Here is a 3,178-nt window from a genome sequence, read left to right on the forward strand (position 1 = left end):
CTCCATCCCTCCTTGGAACTCGATGGCATAAGTAATCCACCTTGCGCATCCCACAATAGCTCTTTACCACACTGATAGAGAGATTCCACTTAGTACACGCCTCCAGTAGGGATGTCACTCTGTCGCACAACTGATCCCACGATTCCGCCGGGATTAGAATGTCGTCGATGTAAGATCTGCGTCCTAACACAGACGGGGCCCCAGGATCCCCTGGCTCTCCTGCTTTGAAGGGATACTTCCGTATGATCTTCACCGGATCCACCCCTTTCGGGTTCCGGTATTCGGGTGAATCCATAGAGGGCGTTATCGATCAGGCGTTGGTAGATCTGGGGCGCATTCTTCAATCCAAACGGCATCCGGTTCCATTCGAACAGTCCGAACGGTGTGATGAATGCGGATATTGCGCGAGCTCGATACGTCATAGTCATCACCCAGAAACCACTGGCCATGTCTAGAGAACAGTACCAGAGTACTTTATCCAAATCTTCCAACAGCTCATTGATTAGAGGCATCGGATACACCATCAATCGAGTCAGGCCGTTAACTAGCCGGTAATCAATGCACAGACGTATATCCACCCCGTTCTTCTTGATGATGATTACCACCGGAGATGCCCACGGGGATGTTGAGAAACTGATGATCTTGGCTTGCAGTAGGCCTTAATCAGATCCGACAGTTTTTCTCGGAACTGAGGTGCCACCTTCCGCACCCTTTGAGCGATCGGTTTCGCGTCGCCGACATCGATGTCACATTTGACTCCGCGGGCGGCGGGCGGTAACGCATTGCCCTTACCGATCAGCAGATGTCGGCTTTCCCAGATCTTCTGACGCAGACGATCCACTTCAGTGGGTTCGTTCGCCCCTGGATCCACTTGGATATCATCAATCGTGACCTCCTCTGTGGTCAGTGGTACCTCCGGGATTACCGCCATACCTTCTCCAAGATCCTCGGCGTGTAGATCCCCGCCTTCACGGTAGCAGACTTGTTCATCTTCGGTCTTTGTCTAATCCACCATTGGATCCAAGCACCGCGACCCTCTTTCATCTGGCAGTCCTTCTGTCTTCGTGGGATCAGGTACCCTGGTATCGGGGAAGCCACCGGTTGGATCTAGTCGGTCCTCTAGCGAGTTTAAACCCGACGGTTCTGGTTTGACTAGTGTTGCCACTCTCGATAAGGATCCAGGCACCTTGCCCCATGAAAAGCTAGGATCCACTCTGGGGTCAGCGGGGTCTGGCGGTCCGGCTTCAGCCTTCGGCGATCCTTCATCCACCGATCCTGCGTTGTCTAGGGGCCGACTCTGGGGATCATCCCCGGTCTTGGATCCAACCTCCATCGCTTGGACCTCCATCCGACGATCCCTCTGCAGGATCTTTCGCGGAGTTGGATATGAAGGCCGATCCACCAAGGGGCCAGTTGGCCCCGCCGGGAGGTTCACCTCTCCGAGAGATTCGATCTCGGTAGTCGCCTCGTACGCCAGATTCTGCCATTCTCTGTAACGACGGGATCCCACTGACACATATCCAGGTCGCCTAGGGATACCGTCCTTCGTCAACCATCGCCCGATCTCCTCATAATGGTCCAGTAATAGTCTCTTGTCGCTGACGCTCGTGACCTGGAGGTATTGCGATCGACCTCGTCCCCGGATTACGGTAGGCATCCATTTCTCGCCCCGAGTGACCCACAGTTTCTCATGTTCCACCCATTTTAACCGATCTGGCAGTTCCCAGGTTTCTCCGGGCTCGATCCAGGTCGTCTTATCCGCCCTTATGATCCTCATCTTCGCCCCGTACAACGGTCGCCGTCCGCTGAGCTGGATCCGCATCTCGTCAGGGAAACAAAGTTTCCCATCCGCCAGATCCAACCTCACTCCGGCTGGTACCATTAAATCCATCACGAGGATGGAGTCTTAACCAGCGAGATCTCCAACTCAAACATCGAACCAGTATACCAAACAACCTGCCAGCGTGATCTTGATTCGCGTTCTCCCATTCGTACGGTACACGCCTTCACCAATCCCAACACAATCTTGGATCCGACTCCCATCCACTTGGCACCCAACCTCACGAGCAAAGGCTGTATCCAGTATAGACACCTCGGCACCACTATCTAGGAGTAGGATTGCTTTTTTATTGTTGATCTTGCCCCCTACCTTGGCTTGTCTGAACCACTTTCCTGGGGCATGGTACTTCCAGTATCCACGGGACTCCCCTGTTAGCAGATCCATGGATCCAACATCGTCCGATCCACGGGATCCAGTAACCTGACCGACCTTAGGTGGATCTGCAGTGACCTCATCCTTTGTGGGCTCAAATCATCGACCATGTTGGCGTTTCTCCCAATAACCACGTGCCTCTTCCCTTTGTAGATCCAGGGTTGAAGAGACTTCGGATCTGGAAAACTCATCCACTTGGCGCAAACTAGAGACCTTGGCAACTGACACTTCATGTAGATCACGTGTATTATCGACTGGATCTAGGGATCGGCTACCTGGATCTAGCGATGTCTTGTTCACAAATGCATAAATGCAATACCTAGAACGCTCGGCTCGTACCGGATTCAAACCCGGCGAGCGTCCTAGTTTAACATCTTCTCGGCCACTTCTGGCAACATCCCTCTGTGCTTGGCTGGATCAAACCACTGGCGGATCTGGTTGTAGAATTCCTCCATCGGACACTTGTGGTGTAGCGGGATCAGCAAAATCTGCGGGATTGCCGGATCCAGCTTACCAACTGCACCCAGACACCGGCTAATGGAGGGGGTCCCCCGATGATCCGTGTTCTGCTGAACTTTCCTCACCTTGTGTACCCGTCGGTAGGGCGGGATCTTGCTCTCTCGGTAACTTCCGAAGAGTTCAAGTGGTGAAGCTTGAGCGTCTTGGCGAGACGTGGGGATGGGGTGGAGCAGCAGTGGAAAATCTTCACTCTGCGTCCGTGGATGGTTCCGTATCTTTGAGGGCAACGCTATCATGCAGTACTTGGCCGAGAAGAACGGCTGGACGGACCTCTACCCGGCCGACGCGCGGGCCCACGCCAAGGTGAACCAGTATCTGCACTGGCACCACACGAACGTGCGTCCCATCGCGATGAAGGCGACGGGTCCTGTTAGGATCATGATGCCCTTGCTTTGTCGCAAAACATCGGAAAAGTTGTTGATGTGACGATCAGCGTCTGGCGCTAGA

Source organism: Phytophthora infestans, genomic scaffold (assembly GCF_000142945.1).
Source record: "Phytophthora infestans T30-4 supercont1.122 genomic scaffold, whole genome shotgun sequence".
Lineage (NCBI taxonomy): Eukaryota > Oomycota > Peronosporomycetes > Peronosporales > Peronosporaceae > Phytophthora > Phytophthora infestans.